The sequence below is a fragment of the Nasonia vitripennis genome, chromosome 1, assembly GCF_009193385.2.
Source record: "Nasonia vitripennis strain AsymCx chromosome 1, Nvit_psr_1.1, whole genome shotgun sequence".
Taxonomy (NCBI): Eukaryota; Metazoa; Arthropoda; class Insecta; order Hymenoptera; family Pteromalidae; genus Nasonia; species Nasonia vitripennis.
Genome location: NC_045757.1, coordinates 18,625,287 through 18,637,291, shown reverse-complemented (window position 1 = coordinate 18,637,291; position 12,005 = coordinate 18,625,287). Strand labels below are relative to the sequence as shown.

General features: G+C 35.3%; 1 pseudogene; it reads right to left on the bottom strand.

The window, feature by feature from the left end:
• Nucleotides 1–66: 66 nt before the first annotated feature.
• LOC103316424 lies at nt 67–9,047 on the bottom strand (annotated as a pseudogene).
• Between the last annotated feature and the right edge of the window lie 2,958 nt (nt 9,048–12,005).

Here is a 12,005-nt window from a genome sequence, read left to right as displayed (position 1 = left end):
TCTATAACGTATCAAGATATCACTCGTTTTTTTAGAATATAATAATCAAATAATTTGTTATGATTACTAAACGAATCCAATGATATTAGGCAACTCATATTCGTAAACTTGAATATTCGTGAAAAATTTAAAAGATGTCATAAGAAACTGAAAAATATAAATAATTAATGATTGATAATTACTTACAGTATTGCACATTTACAACTAAAGAAATGTTTTTAAAGTAATGTGAATTTGATATAATTTATTTTTGCGAGGAAAAAACTGCAAATTATTTATTCTATTTTTCTAGTATGAAAATTGTTGTTTCTCAAGTGGTAAATGCTATAAATTATGGATTATATTGTAAAAAGTTTCGTTACCTGCAAGAAAAATGCTAAAGATAAAGTCGGAAGTATTCGATTCGCTCTTATTGATACCGGATTTTGGGATTGCGCAATAATAAGTAATATGTAAGTACGTAATGATTTATCCATTTTAGCCCACACTGTCGAACGCATTCATCTAGAAACACTACGCAAGCACCACAACAAAAAACACTTCACATTATCTCTTATCTCTTAATATATCTCTTTCATCACACATTACAAAAATGGGCAAAAATCCTACTGCCAAGGAGAATGCGGGAGCGATGACGACTGCCCCGAAAGGGGATGTGTAGAATGATTCGTCACCTGGTCTTACGCGGTAACTATGCCAGCGAAGGCGCGCTGCCTTGCAGGGAGGCGTTAGGATGCGAGAATGAAACCGTAGTGTGTCTGACGACGAGTTGACACTGTCCTCATCAAAGTCGGAAAGCTCTCATACTTAGTTCTAGAGAGGTATGGGGGTTATCACCTCTAGAACGGTGTACTCACCTGCGATCGAAACAGGATCCAAAGCGCGCGGGTTTAACATACTATTATGGCTCAAAAAAATCAAAACCAAACCAAAAGGGACTTAAGGATCGGAACTTGGAATGTTCGCAGTCTATACAGAGCAGGCGCGTTTAAAGAACTCATAAAGGAAGCTGATAGGTACAATGTAGATTTGTTAGCAATACAGGAATCGCGGTGGCCAGATGGCGGAGTACTAGCATCGGGTAACTTCACGTACTTGTATAGGGCCGGGAACGGGGGATTCCTAGGCACCGGATTTATCGTAAGCAAAAGCATCATAGATTCGGTTAAAAGTTTCAAATCCGTCAATGATAAGCTCTCGTACATCATCATCGAAGGTGAATGGTATAGATATGTATTTATGAATGTACACTGTCCTACGGAGGACAAAGAAGAAGAAGCTAAGGATCTCTGTAGATGCAACAGGGGTACCTGCACCCAAGGAAACTCAAAACAGATACTTTTTGAAGGTTTTATTATGAGAACCGTTCTCGGTGAGAGCTTGAATGCGAATGTGAATGAACAGGAAAAAATGGTCGTTCAAACGTCCTCTTCGTCTCCGATCTTGCTTTCTTTTTTTTTAACGCGCTTTTTTTTTAAATACACAACGCCTTTCACACGTACATATGTTCATTTTACACACTTATACACACATACAAATATAAACGCACATGCATACACAAATGCATACACCCGCTGCCGAACGGTCACATATAGCCTCTACGCTATATGCCCGGGCCTCTGCAATTATCGATTTTAGAATCGGGGGGAGGATTTGCGGCCCCGATCGATCTTCTACGATCGTCGTGCACGCGGCAGACGCGCCCAAATGTGACGCGCTGAGTTTTTGGTGGTATAACCACTCCACATATCATAACTGTGTCGGGAACAATCTCTATTACGCAACTTTAAGAAGAATAGTAACAAGAATAGTATTAGGCGATTTCAATGCTAAAATAGGTAGGGAGGAAATGTTTAGGCCTACTATAGAGAAGGAAAGCCTGTACGAAGCCAGCAATGATAACGGTATTAGGGTCATAAATTTCGCGGCAGCAAAAGATCTTATAATTAAAACTACGTGTTTTAAGCACAAAGATATACACAAAGCAACGTGGACATCGCCGGACGGGGCCACACAGAACCAAATTGATCATTTTCTCATTGAAAAAAGACGCCATACTAACGTCTCGACGTAAGGGCTTATAAAGGGGCAGATAGCTACTCGGACCAATTCCTAGTAGTTGCCGAATTAAGAGCTAGATTAGTAGCGAATCAAAATAGTAAGCGAACAAACAAGGTAGAAAGCTTCGATATTGAAAAGCTACGAGATAGAACAGAGCGAATTAGGTACCAGATAGAAATTAATAACAGGTTTCAGGCACTTGAAGAAGCAAAAACATCGCCGGAGGGGAATGACGAACCAAATAGCTTATGGGGGGACATCGAAAAAACGGTAAAAGAGGCCGCGAATAAAGTACTGGGTAAAAAGAAAAAGCCAAAGAGCAAACCATGATTTGACGAAGAGTGCGAACTCTGGTTTGAAAGACGCAAAAAGGCTAAATTAGATAGCTTACATAATAGAAGCGATAGGACCGTAGAAGAATATTCTAACGTAAGGAAACAGGCGGGTGCGATCTACAGAAATAAGAAGCGGGAGTATCAAAAGAATCTTATTAGGAGAATAGAAACAAACAGTAAGGAAAATAATCCCCGCGAAATGTACAGAGGGATTAACGCCATCAGGGTTTTAGGAGTAGAGCGCAATTGATGAAGGACGAAAACGGGGACCTCGTAACAAATGACAACGAATTTCTGTCGCTGTGGAAAAACTATTTCGATAAATTATTAAACGTGCACGAAAATAGCGAAGAATTAGGAGACGAAATTCACATTGCCAAACTCCATGTGGAGGAACCGAGCTACCAAGAAGTAGAGGCCGCGATTAAAAAACGAAAAAACAACAAAGCATCGGGAAATGACTCTATACCAGCTGAGTTACTCAAACATGGGGGCGTCGAGCTCACTTTCAAAATCTATAAACTAGTATGTGCCATCTGGAAAAATGAAACAATACCCGAAAATTGGAAGGAATCCATCATTATACCGATTTTTAAAAAGGGGGATAAGACAGATTGCAACAACTATAGGGGTATCTCACTTTTAGCAACGTGCTACAAAGTTCTGTCAAACTTAATACAAGCTAGACTCACTCCATTCGCGGAAGATATAGTAGGAGATTATCAATGCGGATTGCGGCGCAACAGATCGACGAGCGATCAAATGCTTACTATAAGACAGTTGTTAGAGAAAAAGTGGGAATTTTGCGAAACCATACACCAACTATTTATAGATTTTAAAAAAGCGTACGATTCTATTAAGCGAAGCAAAATGTATCAAATTCTAGTACTTCTCGGTGTACCAAAAAAACTCGTGAGATTGATTCAAATATGTCTGAACGGAAGCACGGGAAAGGTCCGAGTAGGCGGTAATGTATCAGAACCCTTCATGATACGCGATGGTTTAATTCAAGGGGATGGGCTCTCTACGGAGCTGTTCAACTTAACGTTAGAGTATGCCGTTAGAAAAATGCAGGTTAGCCAGCTGGGCGCAACGCTTAATGGAACAACGCAGATACTAGGCTACGCAGATGATTTGGATATACTGGGGGATTGTAGGGAAACGGTAGCAAGAAACGCGGAAATCCTCATAAAAGCGGTGGAGTATACAGGGTTAGAAGTGAGTGAATCAAAGACAAAATACATGGTTATGGATAAGCTAGGCATCTGCAGAGGCGAGGAAGATCTCAGAGTTGGAAATTTTACTTTTGAAAAGGTTAGTGAATTCAGGTATCTGGGTACGACCATAAATGGTAGAAACGAGATTAATGTCGAAATAAACAAGAGACTCCATTCGGGTAATGCTTGCTTCTACGCCGTGAGTAATTTACTTAAGTCGAGGCTGTTGTCTAAAAACGTTAAAATAAGAATATAGAGGACAATATTACTGCCGGTGGTTCTGTACGGGTGCGAAACGTGGGCTCTCACTAAGCAGGCGGACAACCGTTTTAGGGTATTTGAAAATAAAGTCTTGCGAAAAATATACGGGCCGAAGAAAGATGAGGAAACCGGGGAATGGAGGAGACTACACAATGATGAGTTACACAATCTGTACGCGTCACCAAATATTAACAGAATAATAAAATCACGCAGATTGGGATGGGCAGAACACGTAGCGAGAATGGGAGACAACCGTACGGCAGCGCGTGTCATGAAGGGCAGGACGATGGTAACGCGACCTCTAAGTAGACCTAGACGCAGATGGGAGGACAACGTAAAAGCGGATCTTGTAGAAATAGGACGGGTGGGTGACGATCGGAGGGGTGCATCTTGGGTGGAATTGATACAAGACAGGGTAGCGTGGAAGGCTTGCGTAGATGAGGCGATGAACTTTCGAGTTCCAAATGCTATTTTAAAAAAATGATTAGTATGAACATATATTATTCAATTTTTCTAATAATATAATACAAAATCTATAATTTACCGCTTTTAATAAAGAATCAGCTGCCCATGAACAAACAAAAAGTCCTATGCTAGCAGTTATAGCAACGATTGCGTATTGTAATTTAACGGTCATCGTTTGATCCTTTAAAATGTAATAATGCAGTATTAGATGCATACAATATTATATCGTCGCTTCCTACGAAGACTAGCAAATTAATTTTTCCAACGAAACTAGCACAACTCACGATTTGCCGCGAAGAGTAGCACAGTTCAGAAATGCAGCCAAGAGTTTTTGAGTTGTGCTAGTCTAGGCTGCATGTTATGAGTTGTTCTAGTCATGACGGCGGATTTGAGTTGTGCTAGTCTTTGTAGGAGGCGACGATATATTCTAACGGATTTAATAAATTTAATGAGCTTTTGTGTACGTACAGTGACTAATTGAATAGCACTAAATAATACTCCGCCTACTGAGGTTAATATTGTACAACATAGAAATAGATTTATTGTATTTTTTATATCATTAGTATATCTGACAAGATTTCATATTTGTCAGGTTATTAAGTCTAAGAGTATATAGAATTCCCGAAACTCTATTTTTAAATGAAGAGTACTGTTTGAATTGTACCTATTTCTCGAAATTTTGACTTAGAAAACTAAAATATTTCATATACTGAAAAAAACACAGTCGTTTCTGCTGTAAAGTCCGGTAGTTTTAACCGTTCTGCCACCGTAACGACTGTTCAGTAAGAACAACGGTGTGCCACTGCTAGTTTTGGCGAGTCGCGACTCGTAAAATTGGTCGCTTACACGGGACACTAGCAAAAAGGACCGAACTGATTCTTTAAAACTGTTGAACTCTACGGTAATCTTGGCGAGTCTTCGTACAATGATGGATTACTGGTGCGAGTTCAGTTAAAATGACTGTGTTTTTTGTTCTGTGTAGGAAGCATCAGCTAAATGATGATCCCGCAGAAGCAATAGTACATAATGCAAAAAATGTGAAAAAAGGCGACGCCGCATCGAAGGGAAGTAGACAGGGTGAGAGAGCAAGAGAGAACGAGAGTATAAAATTATTGTATGGTTTAAATTAGATATTATTCAGGATTTAAAAGCTTTGCGCGATTTGCTTAGCAGTTATTAACAGTGAATCAGACCGCTAATTAATCGTAGGCAGGAAGTGCAACGATGGATCAAGATCAATGCTAAAATAATGCACTTTTACCCTTTCCTGGTAGAAATCGATATAAGTTTAAAGCTACAACATACCACGTATTACTAGAGATGGCGAAAAATAGGTCCATATTTCGACTAGCGATGAAACGCTTTTTCGGACATTTTTTACGCATTTATTGGAGTAAGAATAGAGTCATACCGTATTACAAGGAATTTTCAAGCTTGTAAAAATAGATTTCATTGTCTAAAGCAAAGCACAGGTGATAGCTAGTTGATGGCTACGAAAGTACTACGCAAAATAAATCGGGTCAAAAAAGTGAAAAAATAAGAAAATCACGAATATCTTCGTATGTCGTGCTTGTATAATTCTAATTGACTGTTAATTGTGTAAACAGTTTGGAAATCGATTAAAATCCGTAAGCCTCTTTGAAATTAGTGTACGACACAAGGAATAATATCAATACGAAAGATTTAAGGTTATGTTCATTCCAACAAATGCTCAAGAAATGGGAGAAAAAGCGTTTCATCACAAGCTATGACTAGGCTATTTCTCATAGCCATTTCATAGTTTACAGCCCATTTTAAATTTTCGAATTTCTACCAGGGTTGATGCAAATAGTAAGTGAGATATGGTACTGGACTAAACATTATTAAACATTTTTGTTATATAGTCCAACTATATCTTGAACATTTTGCGATTTCTATATTTCTTAACCGATTGCACAAAATTCGATTTCACGCACTCTTTTAACTTTACGCAAAATTGAATATTATACAATAAATCACATGATTCTGTTCTGGTGGGCAGGTGTAGGTGTAAGTTCTTTCAAGATTTTGATTCTTTAGGCGCCGATTACTTCTATTAGTTCTGGGAATCAAAGAGTACTTATACACATAAAAATGCTTAAAAAAGATACCGTTCTTATCAGACGAATAATGTGATTTTAAAATGAATTACACAAAAAATTATGCAAATATGCGAGAATGTGAATTTAGTCTTGCGTGACTGTTTTCGTTTAGTTTTCAGAATCCCCCGTAAGCCAATCAAATCTGATTTCAAGCATTTCCAGTATTCTTTATACCTCAAAAACTCATTATACCTTATTAAATCTTAATATTTTATAATGTGGGTTTTTAATTCTTCCAAACTTTTATAATTATTAATTGACAACGTTAGTATCTCAAATCTCGCACATATAAACCACAGTAAAACAGCTACTAAACAGTCAAGTAAGACAGCAGCTGCAGTTTGTAGTGCTACAAGAGATTGATGCATGTAGATACATATTATAAGAAAAATATTATTGATCTTAAAAGGATACACAGCTTCAGTAGGAAATGGTTAGTGAATTACAAATGGTAGAATAATGAAGGAAATTGATGTAAAATAAACCCATATTACAATACTAATGTGTAAATACGAGCACTTTTTGACATACTTCTCAAATGTTCGCTTATCTAAATCACTAGGATTTGCTATTAAATCTTCCAGTTCCTCCAACAAATACTATTTTATACATTTCACAAAAGATACACATATGATTAATAAATTTGATTAAAAAGTTACACCGACACAAACGTATTTAATTGTAATATTATAATCACGATTTTTGGCTTAACACTTTTTGTGAAATTTGTTTGTTATTTAAAAATTGTAAAACCTTACTATAAATATTTGTTGCTACTTTGTAAAAGAGACTCTAGTACCCTAGTAGAAAATAAGACAATCTGGATGGCCTATTCACCGACGGTTGGCCCACGGCGTTGGTCAATCGCTGCCCAACTAAATTTATCTATTAGAAGCCTGCTTTGTGTGTGTGTATGTGTGTGCGTGTGTGTGTGTGTAGTAGCAAACATGCGCTCTGCAGCCGCGCATGCGTACTATAGTCACTCGTAACGACTCCCGCGTACACCTTTTCACATAACCCCAAAATTTAATAAAAGTTTATACTCACTTAAAATCTTACTCTACGATGTCAAAACCATATTATTGTGCGATCTAATGCTTGTTTATTAATAATAGAGTTATATTAATAAATTATTTGAGCAGGCATTGATGATTTATTATCTTTTTGTACGAGTTTTAAAATTGGACAACCGTTGCCCAATGGATAGTGTAAAAGCGTGACGAAATAAACGCGTCTTTTGGCCAATGGCTGCTGGAACTGTTGGCCAAACTTTATAAAATTGGCCAGCCGTTGGCGAATGGTTCGCGAACGTTTCTACCAGAGTAGCGTTTTATTTTTAAGATCATAAATCACGATAATTATATATATTTTTTTCGATACTATTCAAAACTTAGTTTTACAATCACACTGTGTGAAAAAATGCACATGGTAAATCAAGCATCGCACACGTTGTGTCAGGAAATATAGTGATACGATGATATGCGAAAATGTAAATTTAAGCAAGCCTGAAATCACATTTTCCAATTAGTATCAAATTTTAATTTAATTATAATATTTATTTTAATTATAATTATATACATTATTAACCTGCAATTTAGTGTGTTTTATTCTGCAAAAATCATTTTTCCTAAGGATTGATAAGAAAGTTTCACAAGAAAGACACACTGACTTTGTCATTACTTCTAAATTATCTCTATATTTATACACAGAGGCAATCAAAGGAAAAAGTAAACACACTGAAGAAAAAAACATCAACCACCAAAAAAGCTCAAACGCAACGGCTTGAGTTTTGCTTAAATTTTTTTATGCTGGCCAACAGCGTAAAAAAATACACTTAATATGTGTTGCTATCGTTGGAAGATGGCGATCAGAACTATAAATTTTATGACGCGCGATGTATGAATATAGAATTCGGAAATAAAATGACTCAAAATATTTTCACAACGTAACTACTTTATAGAATTATATATAGATAAATTTAAATTGTAGCTTGATTTAATTACATGCTTTTAGACCTGTGGGTTCAAAAACGATAACTATAAATTTATCGTTCATAGTCCAACTTTGAAACATCATTAAATATACTTCTCTTGGTTATCCTTAACTAGTTTTCCCAGTTCTTAGCCTTTTATTCATTAATTATTACGTACTAAGTGGAAGCCGGAAATCGCCTCCGGACGTATGGTCTATTAAAATTCTATTCGTGTAAGGGGTTGCTTTCAGTTCCACTGAAGCATTCGATACAGAGCTAAAGTAATTACATTTATATACCTTCTTAACCAGAATTGTAAACGTTATACTGATAAACAAGTAATTAAACATTTTTTCATTTAACACTTAAATAGAACTTACTTTATTTGTAAACTAAAAACAAGCTTTAATTCAATTTGACTGTAAATAAAGCATGAAATGAAAAGTACACTGATATTTTGGAAAATAAGCTAAACCATGTTTTTCATGATTTCTATTCGTTAGTTTAAATTCATTAATTCTAATTTCCTACGTTGTTTTCGGACTTACAAGTAATTCAAACTCTTTCATATCAATTACAATAAAATGTAATATAAAATATTGTGCAAATGATTTTATCTTATTCAATAATTTTATTTTTCATAGATTAATTTTTCTTAATTGATCTTCAAACACGAAAATAAAATTTTAAGTACTAATGTTAGATTAAAAAATGAAATTTTGAAATAAATGTGTGTATTTTAAATTATACTTTCAGAGAAGTTTTTAAAAAATTACTTCCTATTGGCATTTCTAAATTCCATGCCAAATAGTGTAATCAACGAATATAGACTTGTTATAGAAGGACGGTCAGTATTGGCACCGGGGTCCCATTTTGAAATACACGTAGAGCCTATACTACACTATAGCTGTCCCCCAAGACTGAATAGGAGAGACCTATAACGTACTATACCTGTCCCCCAAGTTTTCGTCACTTTAATTTAACCCGTGACCGTTCTTCTATACCAAATCTATATTCGTTGGTGTAACTGTTTTATCATTTAAGTCTTATTCAACTGACGTTCAATCGTTATTATACCATTTAAGTTTCATTCAGCTGATGGTAATGAAGTTATCATTAAGAATCTTTGAACAAATTTTTTCAACTGCTGGTAAATCTTCATAAATTGCTATAATTTCTAGTGAATATTATCTATACTGATTGAAAAACATTTACTTACACAAAAACTGTTAATAATGTCTGAACTCAGTCGATAAATATCAATCGGTATAATAGGAAATGTTCTTAGATATACTATACCAATACGAATGATAACGTCTAGTTGAGGAAAGTTAGTCGACTAATCAATGGATCAATACAATTATTAATATTAACTATTTGCAATTTTTCTTTTATAGATAATTTTATAAAAAATATGTGTTTGTTAGTATAACAATTGGAAATCGAAGTTAAAACAGTTTTACAATTATTATGGTTCTAGATATCGACATATTATAGTGTTTGTTAATTTACATAACTTAAACGCTTGACATTACAAAAAAGTTTTAAAAGATGAAACTAATCAGTTCTTGCACTCATTTAACGGTGGATCGTCTCGTTTAGCCCAATACTTGCTACAAAATAATTAATATATTATCAAAGAAATAGTTAAGTTAAAAAAAAATAATAGGATATTTTTCACTTAGACGGGACAGAATATACTTACTAATACAATAATGTTGGCACCAAAAGCATGATAACAGATAACGTGGTTGCTGCAATTACTCCAAAAACTGTCCAGCCTGCAATTACTGGATTAGCCGCTATTGGAAGCAGGTGTTTGTCCTCGTCATCCTATAAAAATAAAGATATTTAAAACTTATAGAACATTTTATTATCGCAAAAGAAGTTTTCTTATATTTGATGATTGATTTGATAAAATTTATGTTTTATTGAGGTTTTATAGATGATACCACGTCTCAATATTGTTTCTTGAAATAAATATCCTTGAAAAATGACAAGTGAATTACTTAAGATGCAATCACAGGCTTAAATGGGAACAACCGATTCGTAGTAATTTAACGTACAGTTCATTTGCCAAGAGATTCATATTAGAAGTTTTGGACAGAACGCGCACGAAGCACGGCCGATAGTTCATCGACAGTAGGCGGATTGTTTAAAACTTAGCTCGTTAGCGTCGATCGGCCAACCCGAAAATGTATAAGCGCAGCCGCCGCCGTTGTCGCCGTCGTCGTCTGGTCCGCATAAAATAGGTTAATCGCGCAACATCGAGACTCGCTCGCGCCTCGTAGGAAGCTTAACGTGCGCGTGCGAGCGGAAACTTTGTTTGGGTGTAAATTCTGGTCAAAAAGGAAAACTTCCGGCTAAACTTCCTCTGACTTGTGTCTTAAGACTGCCCCTTTCCCCTTTTGCTAATACTGTAAGAACTTCAACTCACTCACTATTTTCCTTGTTGTGTATCGACTTACAAATTGCCACCCCTATACTGTGTACTGTATGCTACCCGTGACTTTTGGGCTTTTATGTTCCCTGATAGAAATATCAAAATCAATTTGTTCATTGATTGTAGAGAGCTTGTCACACTTCTATCGTTACTCCAAGATATCAGGATTCTAAACTGAAGCTTTTCTATTTTATCTATGTATAGTTGAATTGCAATTATGCTTATTGTCTTAATTACTTGTATGTATCTTATATCCAAATAAGATATCATTTAATAATAAATTAAACGAGCTCCGATAACTTAATAGAATCTTTAAAATACTGTTTCGAAATTGAATTTTTGTTTTGTAAATCAAGATGTATGGGTAACGTTAATTTGATTTTTTATATCTGTATACAATATTCTTTATTATTTTAACTTGAGTTTTTTTTTTAACAAAAACACCATTTGAACGGTTCTGTACAAGTGGCATAAATAGTCCATTACGAGATAGCGAGTATTAGTGTCCATGCGTAGCAAGGGAGCTACGCGCGGTGCCATAAACAACTGTTCATGCTTTTTGTGCCATAATATAAATTATAAAAATAAATCAATTGAGTTAAAGTTGAGTATTATATATAACTGTATAAAAATAAATTATCGAGTGATCGAAATTTTTCATAAAATCTTTTACTAGGAAAATACACGTTTTAATGTACATTTTTCTAATTAATTGCCATTATGCTATCGTAGGCTTTACATCCAGATCATTTATACGAAAAGTTAGATATTTAATATCTAATCATTTCGGATTCCAATTATCTTTCATACACATGAAGGCTTCACATTCCACCCATACAAGATAGATCTTTACAAACAAATAATAATACTCAATTTCGTTATCGAAATACAAAACAAATTAACTGTTAAAATGAGTAAAATACACTTAAGTCCGTGAAAATGTATATTGAAAAATCACTTTGATAAACTAATGACGATCCACAAAGAATGAAGTATGAGAAGCTGTTCCTCAAAAATTCAACAAAAAAGTACAACGCGAGCTCTTTCAAACTCTAATGCAGGCTGAAAAATCTGATTAAGTCAAGCGCATCCCTCGGGCTGTTCACCTACAAAAGCATTTCCTCGGAGCTA